Source organism: Rhineura floridana, chromosome 6, assembly GCF_030035675.1.
Source record: "Rhineura floridana isolate rRhiFlo1 chromosome 6, rRhiFlo1.hap2, whole genome shotgun sequence".
In the NCBI taxonomy this organism is placed as follows: domain Eukaryota; kingdom Metazoa; phylum Chordata; class Lepidosauria; order Squamata; family Rhineuridae; genus Rhineura; species Rhineura floridana.
The window spans coordinates 145,564,807-145,578,205 of record NC_084485.1 but is presented as its reverse complement, the minus strand read 5'-3'; positions in this window follow the sequence as shown (position 1 = coordinate 145,578,205).

Below are 13,399 nucleotides of genomic sequence, written 5' to 3'. Positions count from 1 at the left end.
TCCAATGGCCAGAGTGGTTTAACAGTCAGCTGCTCTGATTGAAGCTCTGTGAGGGGAACAGGGTGTCTCCTAGCAACTCTTGGTAACATGTGCCTCTGAGCATATGGTGACTGGTGGTAACCCCTGCAATCAGCCCGAATAACAGAAACAAGACATGTGTTGTGCTGATCTTGCTTTAGCAGGGAGGAAGCAACAATATGAAGATGATATAGTTCAGATAGTCACTTTAAATATGTTTGATCTACTTTGGAATTTTAGTGAAGTTTTCTATAGTAAATCATTTTCTTTTACTTCTGTTTCTGTGAATATGTGAAGTACAACAACACTTTGCAAAATTTACACTAAAAACATGAGTAGTGTCTCAGTTTGCACAAGATAAAACAGTGGGAGATGAAATATGGATAGATGGACTGCCTTCAAGTCTATCTTGACCTATGGCGATCCTATGAATAGGGTTTTCATGGTAAGCGGTATTCAGAGGTGGTTTACCATTGCCTTCCTCTGAGGTGAAATAAAGTCTAGCAAAATTCTAGGTGTGCTCTGTGTTTTTAATTGACCATGCCCACCTTTCCTTAAGTGAAGTGGTTTAAGCATAGCAGGGAGAAAACATGCATCTTTGGCAGGCCAAGTTTGTTTTTTTTCCAACAGCCAGAGTCATTGCTTAAGTAGCAACTCATTGTAATCAGAATGATTTTACATCAAACTGCAGTTTCAGATTGAACTGTTAATGCACCCAAAATAGAAATAGAACATAACCTCCAATTTGAAACACAAAAGGCTGTCTTCACCATCATGTGACACTGACCAATAAAAAGGCTTTGAAATTAATAAAAATAAATTTGACACAGATTTCTTGGATGAATAATGACAGAAATATAATTTTCTATGTTAGATTCTCTGTAGAAACAGTAGTAACACAGAAAAGAAGTAAAGTAAGAAGAACACTAACAAACATACAAAAATATAATTCTCCATCTTTGGAGATGACAGGCGTTGCCACCACTCACCATGTTACCAAATTCTTCCAAGCTACACCGCAAGTGGATTGGACTGTCAAAGACCAACCCAAATTGTGTTTGCATTTTCACAAATTTGTAGGGCAGTCCAATATCTCAGAGAGGAGGCCAGGTCTCCTGCTCCCCTGGTGCATTCACTGTAGCTGCCCAATTTCCCTGCTTTTTAAAGTTTGATATCTGTTGGCTAGAGGTATATTCTTAAATTACAAGCGTGGTTTTTTTTGCCTATTAGTGAATACTATTTATTCTTTATACAGTTAAGTCTTTGTTACATAAACGAAAGACCTTATGCATAATTAACATAATATAATAATTATGCTACATAAGAAAATATAAGTCTTGAACATCTAAGTCTTGAACATCTTGAACATACTTCTATCAGGAGAGAGAAATCCTGGAAATAATAATAATAAACTTTATTTCTACCCCGCCCTTTTTCCAATAGGACTCAGAGCAGCTTACAACTAAAAAACAACACCATTAAAACATACAAAAGTATACAATTAAAATAGAATTAAACTATGAGAAAAATTAAAACCATAAAACATACGTTAAAAACAAGGGACAATTTAAAATAATAAGATCATAAAATGTAGTCACCAATCCTATGACACTTAATCCTGGTCATTCTCTATCCCAAATGTCCGTTGAAGTAAAACAGTCTTTACTTGTCGCCGGAAAGACAGCAAGGAAGGGGCTGATCGCACCTCACTCGGAAGCCACCGAAAAGGTATCCACATAAACTATCCACATAAAACAAAAAGAATGAATCTTCCTCACCCACTAAGCCTCAAGGCAAACATAAGCCTTGAATGCTCCACACACACTGATGGTAAAGTGAGTCACCAAGTCCATAAGACTGGTCTGTAATAGGGGTTAAGGACCTTTTTTTATAGAACTGGGTGAAGGAAATGTGACATGTCCACCTGGGAACTTCTCACAATAAATTTCCCATGCTTTGCTCAAGGCAGGTCTCTGCCTTATTCCATATATTCCACACACAGGCCCCCCCCTCGTGTGTCTGTGTGTCCGGCAGAAGCTATTATCAGTATGCTTGGCTGCCAGCCCAGACATAGGACTGAAGAAAAAATAAAAAAGCTTTTCAGTTGAACTGAGGAGAAAAAATAGAGAAACATGGTCTTTTGGAATTCAAAGCCTCTGGAGCCCTGTATATTGCACTGTGAGGACTCTGGGAGGGGGGGGTTCAAACCATACACAGGGACTGGGACCCTACAACACCTCCCTCCTCAAAGTTTCCCCTCCTTTCCCTGTGTCTCCCTCCCTCCCCCCTCTCCCCACAGGTCTCCCCCAGGGCCCCTCCCCTCCCCCCATGCAGGAATCAATCATGTATGCTACCTTGGGTTCCATGGTGGAAGACAAGTGGGATATGAAGTTAAGAAAAAAATAGTCTTTCCCACAACCTGATGTCAGGATGTTGCACTCACTCACCTCATTGGCTGTCTCTGTGAGGGATGTGGGGAAACATATAGCATTGTGATGTCTGGGAACATGTAAGTTGTAGCAGGAGTTAGCGAAGCGGAAGGGGAGAATTACCTATGTAACTGCTCATTTTCACAATAAGGCTCATTATTGTTATCATTTGAGGGTCATGTGAGACGACAGCCTCCACCACTGAAAGCCTGTATGTGCTGGCTGACAAAGCCAAATTTCAGTGGCAATCCCCGAAAACACAGCTTACCCCACAGAGTGCGATTCTTTGAAGAATTGCAAGTGGCAGTTGCATTTTATTAGTTCAGGGACTTCATTTCCCCAAACCTCAGATTGCTACAAATCCTCTGTAAACACCAGGACACAAATGAAAGTATGTTTTCAGTACCAAAAAAGAAAAGAAAAGAAAGAGTTGATTGCTTTTTGTAGCACTTCCTCCTTATCAATCGAGGTTTCTGAAGATGTTCAACATTAGTAAACAGCTTACGTCACACTTCATGTAATGAATTTATTTCAGCATGAATAAACATGAAAACACTTTGCTGCTGTCAAGGAGGGAAGGAAGGAAGAGAACCTCTGGAAAGAGCTGTTGTCCCAAAGGCATTTCCCCAAAACAAATAACAGGAAACTGTATTTTTGCTAGGCTCAATAGAAATGTTGGTGTGAAGTCCCCCTGAAATATTAAGCCTTCTATGAAGTCATTAATATTCACAACTGTAAATCATTTACTAGAGTTTTCTGCCTGCTGAGTCTCTGGGTTTTGGTTTGTTTTTAATCTTGGATTGTAAAGACTCAGATTAATAGAGCATGCCAATTTTTATATATTACACATGGAAAAACAAAATCTTTACAAATAAAATCAATATGAAGAGGATGTTGCATGGTATGTAGGGAAAAATTTAAAATGTGTAATATAACCAGGGGGAAAGACTATTGATAAGTATAGATGTATTGAAAGTCATGGAAACTGGAATTTGAGACAGATTCAATATGAAAAGGACCACAATTACCTCCACAATATCTGGTACTTGTTGACACTATGGTTTACTAAAGGGTAGTAGCCAACTGAGTTCTACCCAGAGTAGACCCATTGAAATGAATGGACTGTAAGGTAGTACTGTCCATTCATTTCAGTGGGCCATCTGAGTAGAACGAACATTGGATGCAAGCTGTAGTCTACCATAGGGATAGCTCACATACAAATTGATCCCCTAAAAGTAGCTTGATGCCATAATAAAATTGGTGCCATATAGTAGTAAGGTTACCATGGTTGTGGACCATATATGTTGAGGCACAGAATCCAAAAGAGACATAACATTCACTCCTTTAAGATTAACAGTGCAACTCTACTCACAAGGAGGCTGCGTTTTAAAGTCTATGATATGTCTATTTGTTACCATTTTTTTTCCTTGTGAAGTGGGCAAACATTTCACCATACCCTGATTTAAATGTATTAGAACCACCAAAGGCCAGATAAAATTACTTTGGGGCCAGATCTACCTAATGAACAGTGAGTTGGCCATTCACAGTCAGGAACACAATGATACATTTTAGAGCAAAGTTAGCCAAAATGGTGCCATCCAGATGTTTCTGGATTACAACTCCCACCTCCCCTGAGCACTGGCCATGCTAGCTGGGGATGATGGAAGTATACTCCAGCAACATTTGTAGGACGCCAAATTTGCAATCCCTCTTTTAGAGCCTTAATATGCCAACCACCAAGCAGTCCAGATAACTATTTGTTGTCAATATTTAGAATTATCCGTTGCCTATGCAGGACTCCCGGACCAATATGGAGTTAAATGTACTCCAGGGCAAATGCAGATAACCATTCACCAAGTGATAACTTACATGCAACCACTTTGTTGGTCAGTCATGCCAAGTGATAAGAAGAATTACGTTCTTTCCAATAAAAGCTGCATCATTAGAACACTAATACTGCAAAACTGCTTCCAAACGCTTGCATAAGAGATCTATTTTATCTTATACAAATAAATGTCACGTGCTATTTGCTTGTTTCAAATGACAAGTTAATTTTGTTATTTTCAGTAGGTGGACTATTACTCATAATACACAAATCAACTTTAAATTGTCAATATTTGGATTTATGGAGTTTTCCTATTAATAGCTACACATTCTTATTTATAAGTTAACATGGTGGTGCAGAAGGTATAAGAAATATTCACATCTGTACCTTCCCATTTCATTGCAGAAAAACCTGAAGCATTCAAATTGTGCTGTTCTCTTCACACAGCAGTGTATAATTCAGAGTTGACGAAGGTGAAAGTATTGGGCCAAGATGGTTGACAAATTCAGTTTCTTAAATTCTCATGTGAACTGATCACATCCATACCCCCATACTCACTAATGTGTGGGTCAGGATACACTGATTTCTTTTGATTCACATTTCTCCAAAATTTGTGTCAGTTCTTGACTGAAGACAAAAATGTACCAAAATGTGTTACAAAACACAAATTTTGGGATAAAATATGTTTAAAAATGTATACATCATGATAAAAGATGTACTTAAAAATATTAAGTTGTAGCCAACCAAATTCTCCTCAGAGTAAACCCATAGAAAGTAATGGAGCTAAGTCAGTCATTAATTTCAATGGGTCTACTTTGAGTATGATTAATACTGGATACAACCCATATTCTGTGGTAAAATAATAACACACTATTTAAATAAAAATTGCCATACGGATTTATTTTTTTTAAAAAAATGCACATTAATGTGGAAACAGAATGGTATTGTGAATTAACATCTGCAAAACTGACATGGAAAAGAAGTAGACTGATCCATTTATCTATCTCCAGCAGAGGATCACATAGGCAGTCTTTGAATCTATGAATTATGATGAGATTTCCACATTTGCTTCACTTTTTTTGTTCTCAGTAGAAAATGTTGTTCAGCATTACCTGAAAGATATCTTGACCACCACGACCCTCAATCTTATTTAGCCCTCTTTGGCTTCCCTCATAAATTCCTTAGATATTTTTCCAGAGGAGGCGCTTCATATTTTTGCTTTAGGTTGAATTTGGTGACAACTCCCCTCTGCAATTATTTGTGGATCCAGTTTTCATTATTATAATCCAGTTTTCATTATTATAATGAAAGGGAAAATGGAACTCATATATGGGAAATAACTTTATAATCCTAGATGTTACAAAAAATCACAATGCTATATTTCCTTGAGCAATGATGATCTCATTTCTTTCTTAATAATTCATATTTTCTTAAATACACTTTAACATTTTGTGCTAATTAAGGCTATACACACTTACATGAGAGTAAATTCTACTGGACATAATATAATTTCCTTCTGAGTAAACATGCATAGAATTACACTTTAAACATTTCTTCTTGTTATTTTCAAAAACGTCTAGATTACTCTGATCTCCTATAGAGAGATCAGTTTCTTTTTTCTTTAAAAACAAGATGGCAGTGAAGAAAGCTGTTCTTTGTATTTTAAAACCTGGAGGCCCAGGTTTCGGTGGTCTCCAGGAGCACTTTTGCCCAGTTAAGACTGGTCCGCCAATTGGGCCCATTTCTGGAGACATCCAACTTGACAAAGGTAAGACATGCCTTAGTTACATCCCGGTTAGACTACTGCAACATGCTCTACGTGGGGCTGCCTTTGAAAACAGCTCGGAAGCTTAAATTGGTTCAGAGAATGGCAGCTAGAATGTTAACAGGAGCTGGCCTACGAGCCCATACAACTCCTCTTCTACAACAACTACACTGGCTGTCGATCTACTTCCGAGCCCAATTCAAAGTGCTGGTCTTAACCTTTAAAGCCTTACACGGCTTGGGCCCTCTCTATTTGTCTGGTCGTACGTCTTTTTATGAACCCTCCCGACCCTTGAGGTCCTCCGTTGATCCTCCTCTTATGATCCCCCCAACTTCCCAAGCTCATCTGATGGGAACTAGATCTAGGGCCTTTTCTGTTATTGCCCCCAGGCTGTGGAATTCCTTACCGTTAGAAGTGCGGTTATCTCCTTCTCTTGTTGTATTCCATCGCCAGGTCAAGACGTTCCTATTTCATCAAGCATTTAATTTAAATGATGTTTAGGATGTCTTTTAATTATTGACAGGTCCTGCTGTGATTATGATTATTTTAAAATTGTTTTTATTGCTCGTTTTAACCTTTGTGTATGATTGTTCTTTGTTCGCCGCTCTGAGTCTTCGGAAATAGAGCGGGTTATAAATGTTTTAAATAAATAAATAAATAAAGGGTAGATATGACATTGTATTTTAAAGGGTAAAACTGAAACTCGGTGGGATGACTGGAATACGGCAATTGAAGGATATAACTTGTTCAAAAAGAACAGAAGTAATAGGAAGGGAGGCCAAGTGACATTATATGTTAAACATATATATATCCCTGCACAGAAATACAGGAAGATGAGCTTGGTAGCCCAATTGAGAGTATCTGGATTAAAATAAATAGAGCAAGGAATAAAAGGAGCATGGTGGTTGAAGTCTACTACCAATCACCCAATCAAGGAGAATACAAGGATGGAACTTTTGAAAGCAAATTGCCAATGTTTCAAGGAGGCAAAGTTCCCATCTATTCGGCACGGGTTAAGCCTCATCTTGAGTACTGCATCCAGTTCCAGATACCAAACTTTAAGAAGGATGCAGAGAAACTGGAACAGGTTCAGAGGAGGGAAACAAGGATGATCAGGAGACTGGAGAGGAGAGACCGCTATGAGGAGAGACCGAAAGACCTGGACATGTTTAGCTTTGAGAAGAGGAGAGATATGATAGCACTCTTCAAGTACTTGAAAGGTTGCCATACAGAGGAGGGTCAGGATCTCTTCTCGAACATCCCAGAGTGGAGGACACGGAATAATGGGCTCAAGTTACAGGAAGCCAAATTTTGGCTGAGCATCAGGAAAAACATTATAACTCTTAGAGCAGTACAACAATTGAACCAATTAGCTAAAGAGGTGGTGGGCTCTCCAACAATGGAGGCATTCAAGAGGCAGCTGGACAGCTACCTGTCGAGTATGCTTTAAGTTGGATTCTTGCATTGAGCAGGGGGTTAAACTCAATGGCCTTATAGGCCACTTCCAACTCTACTATTCTATGAAAATAACTTTTGAGAACGTTTCTTCTTTCCCCAGAAAATAAATAGCATAAGCCACTTAATTAAGATTTTGTGATGGCTGCCACCTAGCAATAGCTATTCAATGATAGTTATGAATAGAACCTTTGTTGTAAGTCACTTGGAGACCTTCAGGTAATATGTGACTCAGAAATCTAATTATTAACAACAACAACAACGACCTTCATGTTTACAGGCAACAATTGCGATCTAAAACAAAAAGTTGCAGCTTGCTAACTAATAAGTGAGCTCTGTTTCCAGTCAACCATGTCTATTTCCCCACTCACCCCAATTTTTAATGTTTTCTTCTGATAATTCTTCTGCCTATTGAGCATGTTCAGTCCTCACTGGCCTTCTGCCCCTTCTGACTCTTTAAAACATATTTTTTGTACTTCTACAACTTCTGGTTTGCTGACATGTTCCTCTTGTTTCTGAGTGCCTCTGTTTCCATTTAGTTTCTGTCAACACTCATCAACAGTGTTAATTATTAGATAAAGTGATATACTGCAATTAGTACCTGTGATGAATGAACCAAGAATGGCCACCTTTATCATGCTTTCCTTGTGACATTTCTAGGGGCATCTGGCTAGTCGTGTTTTAAGACTGAGCATTACAAAAGGTGGATATGTGGTGTGATTCAGCAAGACTATTATTATATTATACAGCCACAAGAGTGGCTGTATACTATAGTCAGCATGGATTTTTTGCATTCCACAATGTTAAATTGAAAATACCCCTCACATGCCATTCTGATCCTTCCCATAAGCTCATTTCAAAACAAAACCTTACAGAACTTATAGTTCTGAACTCAGAAACACTTGCTTAACAACCCTCTAAACTTCCATGGTGATACACAAAACAGTCAGGGAGAATTGAGAGTTCAAAGGATAAAAAGAGAGAGAGATAAACCAGACCCCTTTTCGGCTTTTTTCTGTCAAAGTTCTCATAATCTGTTGAAATTCATTAACAATCAGCCACATTCACAGAGTACCTGTAATCCTATTACTGACCTTGCCCCATACTCTGACCTTCATCTTCTGAAGTTTAAAAGTTAATAAAAATGCCTGGCTGATTTTTAATTAATTTAAGAAATTGTGGGATGAACTCAATGATAATGTCAGGCATGCTCAGTAAGAAGCAACTGTCAGAGTTCTAAAAGCCAGGATCACAGCTATTTGGCTTGGCTAATCAGGGTGCCACACCCACACCAGACTTTATTCCATGTGACATAATGGCTTCCCACAGAGAATCCTGTGAAGTTTGTGAAGGGGGCTGAGAGGAGACTCCTATTCCATTGACAGAGCTCCAGTGGCCAGAGTGGTATAACAGTCAACCACTCTGACTGAAGCTGTGTGAGAGGAACAGTGCATCTCCTAGCAATTCTCAGCACCCTTCACTAACTACACTTCTCAGGATTCTTTGAGAGAAGCCATGATTGCCTAAAGTGAAATAACAGTCTGGTGTGGATGTGGCCAGGGACAGCTTTGGTTTAAATTTGGGTGGGAAGCTACATGTGCCTGCTGTAGAATAAAAAGGTGGGGAAAACCCCGAAAAAGAATGATACTGTTCACAATGTGTTCCTTTTGGAAAGGAAATGAACTTCCCCTCTGCCCAGTACCCACCCACCCAATCTTCTCCCCTCCCCTCCCCTCTCCTTCCTGCCCTGCTCCTCCCCCTGCCCCTCCCCCAGGTCAGTTTCACCTATCCTAAGCATGATTGCACAGAAGTAAATCCCACTGAATTCAAAAAGCATGTAAATGATCAAACCTGCCCTCCCCTCCTCCTCCCTCCTCTCCTCTCTCCTCTCTCCTCTCTCTTGCCCTTACTTTCTCCTTTCCTTCACCCCTCCCTTCCCCTCCCCATCCCCTTCCAATCCCCTTCTTTCCCCTCCTGCTCCTTCCCCTCTCCTCCTCCCTCCACCCTTCCCCTCCTCCTCCCCCATGGTCAGTTTTCTCTATCTTAGGACTAAGAACTGGGAGACCAGCCATGAAACTCACTGGGTGACCTTGGCCAGTCACTGCCTCTCAGGCTCAGAGGAAGGCAATGGTAAACCACCTCTGAATGCCACTTTCCATGAAAACCCTATTCATAGGGTCGCCATAGGAAGCAGGTGTTGCCACCACTCACCATATACTCAGAGGCACATGTTACCAAATTATTCCAAGCTACACAGCAAGTGGATCGGACTGTGAAAGAACAAGCCAAATTGTATTTGCATTTGTACAAATTTGTAGGATAGTACAATATCTTAGAGAGGAGGTCAGGTCTCTTGCTCCCCTAGTGCATTCACTATAGCTGCCCAATTTCCCTGATTTTTAAAATTTGATAGAAATATCTATTGGCTATAGGTACGTTCTTAAACCACAAGGGTTTTTTTGCCTATTAGTGAATTCTTTTGTATTTCATTTGAGTTGACATTACAAGCACATGAAGCAGAACTGCCTATATTCTGGACAACTTCCAAATCAGTTATAAATGTTACTAATCAAATTTTACAGTACTTAAAACTTAAGAAATTCCAGACAGCTAGGACTATACAAAATATCCCTCCATTCTGATTTTCAAGCAGTAATTAACTGGAGGTGGGGAGGGAATTATTCCATTAAAAATGCTTTCATTAGTATTCACCCTTTTAAAACACTGCTTAATTCTGCTGATGCCCCCACCTGCTTTGGGGCCATCCCTCACCCCTCATTAGGGCTTTTCTCGTACCTGCATTATTCAGATGGATGATTCAAATAAATTAGGACTCACATAGTGAATGTGATTATGTGAAATCAATCAGATTTGGCTCTGTGTTGACATCATGAAGGACAAACTAAATCTATTCAGAGTAAGAGTAGAGCTTCTTGAATGTAGGAACGTTTTCAAAACAATGACCCAAATAATTGGGTTATTTAGTGCTGCCAAAAAGTTCTCTCTCTCTCTCTCTCTCTCTCTCTCTCTCTCTCTCTCACACACACACACACACACACACACACACACACACACACACACACACACACACACACACACCAAACAAGTAAGTACTTTTGGCTCAGCCTTAAAGATAACTACAGACAATACAGCAACATTTAAGCATGTATATAAACCCTGAAAGTCTATAGTGGATAATTGAATGGATCAGACCAGTAAAAAGCAAGAAGTTTCTTTGTCCTACTTTTTTCTGGCTTGAAATGTATCTTAGTAACTAATGAAAAAAAAACCTGTATGTCAAGTGTATGAAACAGGAACAAGCTTCCCAAGAGTTCTTTGAAGGAATGGTGGGTTAAAAAATAACTTGACAGTGTCCTCTTAAACAAGTAGTGAGTGGCATAATTGGATGCAATTTTCCCAATCTCATTATCATACTTTATCAGGAGCAGGAATTAATTTGCTGTCAGTTTTCTCAGTTATTTTTTAAGTTATTGAAAAGTGTACAAAAAATTAATATCAGAGATTTCTATAATACCCCATTCTCTGTACCACAGTAATCCTTTCAATATTATGTGTTGAGACCAGTTGACCATTCTGTGTCTCCATTAATTACAATCTTTCTACCTGACAATAAAGAGGAAAGAGTGATAAGCCAGAATTGGTACAGGGGTTCAGGGTCTGGTGTTCTCCAGAAGTTGTTGGACATCAACTCTCATCAGCCCCAGCCAGCATGGTCAATAGAGATGGTAAGAGCTATAGTCCAACAACATTTGGAGGGCCATCAATTCCCCATTCCTGATCTATCTGATGTAAGAAAACATTTGGAGTGCCACAGGTTCCCCATCCTTGATACTCTGCAGGGGTTTACACCACGCTCTGTTAACCCTTCCTCTCAGGCCCATAGCTAGGATCAAAATGTAGAGGGGGCAGATGATGTTGTAAGGGGGGCTAGTTGAAAATAAAAAAGCAGTATTTTTTTCTTTCTGTAATGATTTTAAATTTTAATATATGTGTCAATATCATTAACATAGCATACAAAATGGACTTCCGGGAAGGGTGACTTAGCCTGTGCCTGCTTTTGAGACGGGCTCCTGCCTCAAAAGAAGCTTATTCAGATATATCAGTCAGTTTTTTCTTTTTTTTTTGACTGATTAAACTTCTCCCGGGTAGGGAGAAACGAAGAGATTAACCTCAAAGCCTATTTTTGTTGGGACGACCAGATCTCATTAATTTATGGGACGAGGTCCAGCCGACGAAGGTGGGACGGATTTTCAACAGCAAGCTCTATCTGTTAAAGCGAACGTTCATCTTATCTTCTAAGAGAGAACGCACTAACAGGCAAGCACCCTTCTTTCTATATTTTTCTTTTACTTGACTTAAATTGTTGCTGTTTAAAAGAGATTTGCCAGATTGATCGGTTTTTGACATCTCACTGGGGAGCCGTAACTTCTCTCTGCTACGCACTAATTAATAGCTTATCTCTGTTTTTGTTGCAAAAAGCTGTCCTGGATTTGCATTCTAAAGATACACACAGAAGAGGGATTTCTATTCCAGATTTTTATTTTGAAAAATATTATACTGTTTTGAGACTACTCTCTTTTTGGTCTATTTTATTTTGACGAATCTGTTTCTTGACGATTGCCATTAATTGCTTCGATCCTGGGAACTGCATTTTGTTTATTTAACTATTGGAGAGATAAGGCTGTCTGCTCTGTTTATACTGTGATGTCACCAAGTTTGGAGTATTAACCCAATTGTTGCTGAAATAAGAAGTGGTTTTCCTATATTTTTCTTTTAAAATGGCAATTAAGAAAGTGGCTGAGAATCTGGAAATAACTATGTTTCAGAGAATAATGAATGAGATTGAGATAACGAAAATTGAATTGAGTAAAATGAAGCAGGAGATTAAAGATATAAGGGTCCCTGTGAGAGAGGTGACCCTGGAAGGGGTCCCTGTGAGAGAGGAGACCCCGGAGATTGGAATAGGGGTCCCTGTGAGAGAGGAGACCCTGGAGACTGGAATAGGGGTCCCTGTGAGAGAGGAGATCCCGGAGATTGGAACAAACGTGGAACAGGAACAAGATTTGGAGTCTATGGACTTTAGAAATAAAATCTATTGTTTGGAACTCAATGTTATCTCTGAAGAAATTAATGAAGATTCTAGAGATAAAGTTATCAATGGCATGGATTATCTTCTGGACTGGAATGATGTGATGGAGCCCAATATAGAGAAAATCTATGGAATTAACTGCAGCCATGTGACAATGGAAAAACTTTTAAGAGATGACCCAGTGTATTTTGAAAAAAAGAACAGAGATATGATTTTACAGCAGTATTTCAGCAACTTATTCAGAATGGATGGCAAGAAAATATTTGGGATAGAGGTAATTCCCATCAGACTCTTATTATATGACTATGGCTTTGACAGCAAGATTATTATGGAATACTGATAATGGAAGATTGGATATTGAAATTACTGGACTTAACAAGACTACTGAAGATGGAAGATGGAAAATGGAACTAATAGAGATAATAGAACAATGGCTACTGAAATTACTGAACCTAACAGATTCTGATGTGATGGATTAATTGAAATGTTTATTTTGACTATGGTTATGACAATAAGATTATCATAATTAGTAATGAGATGGATTAATCGATATGCTTATCTGGAAAAAAAAAATTGATAGATATATTTCTTAAAGAATTGAAACCTCTCTTTGACTTTTTGTGGAAAGAATAAAGTAATGTTTATGAGATTTGATGATTAAGTAAGATAACTACTGGAGGAAAGTGATTTTATAATATGACTTAAGAGACAGGATTGCTATATATTATAGACTTATAACTGATTTGATCTTTGACAAATGGGAAGTCAATATTTTACTCTTTATTTTTTTTTTTGTT